The sequence below is a fragment of the Alligator sinensis genome, unplaced genomic scaffold (assembly GCF_000455745.1).
Source record: "Alligator sinensis unplaced genomic scaffold, ASM45574v1 scaffold1298_1, whole genome shotgun sequence".
NCBI classification, from domain to species: domain Eukaryota; kingdom Metazoa; phylum Chordata; order Crocodylia; family Alligatoridae; genus Alligator; species Alligator sinensis.
Genome location: NW_005842192.1, coordinates 69508 through 70279, shown reverse-complemented (window position 1 = coordinate 70279; position 772 = coordinate 69508). Strand labels below are relative to the sequence as shown.

At 71.4% G+C, this 772-nt stretch overlaps 1 pseudogene; it reads right to left on the bottom strand.

Annotated features, from left to right (window-relative positions):
* The window catches only part of LOC102374410, a 7092-nt pseudogene that overhangs the window by 6210 nt on the left and 110 nt on the right, over nucleotides 1–772 (bottom strand).

The following is a 772-nucleotide window of genomic DNA, read 5'->3' as shown; positions in this document are numbered from 1 at the left end:
GGGACCAGCACCATGAGCGAGGCCTCGGAGCAGGAGAAGGTCCCTGTGCAGTCCAGCACCGCCTGCCGCGGCAGCGAGGAGAGAACGGCTCAGCGCCACGCGTGGCACCTCCGGCACAGCCATGCGCCGGGTTTGCCCGGCCAGACCCCAGCCCAGCCGCCCCCGGCACCGGGAGCTCAAAGGGGCTTAGCCCAGGGGCAGCATTGCCACCCAGTGCCGCCCACCCGGGCACCCGGCCCCTGTGCAAAGGAGGGGTTGCACCCTGCCCCTGTGCCTTCCTCACCCCGCCATCCTTGAAGTCGCACTGGTCCAGGGGCTGGTCCTCGCCCACGGGGCACTCGGTCTCCTTCAGGGTGAACTCCAGCTGCCGCAGGGGATCCGTGCTCGCGTCCTGGGGAGACAGGAGCCCAGGGTTGCTGAGGGGTTGGCAGGGAGCGCTGCCCCGGTGCCCACCACGGCCTGGATGCCCGGCCCAGCGTGTGCTGCAGGGAGCCCCAAGAGACCCTCCCCAACTGGGCCAGGACCCCCAGAGCCCATGGGGCTGCCGTGAGCCACGGCTGGACGCTACAGGTCCTGGTGCATGGAGGAGATGCCCCCACCCTGTCCCCTGGGCTGGGCAGCCCCTTCCCGCCAGCTGTGACCCGCACGGGGCTGGGCTTGGGCACTGCAGGCTGATGCTCACCCAGTCGTCCCGGGACTCTGCCTCCAGGAGCCGGAAGGCGAAGTCCACGCCGGGCCCTTGGTTGTAGACGTCGACGGCCGTGGGCCGGGC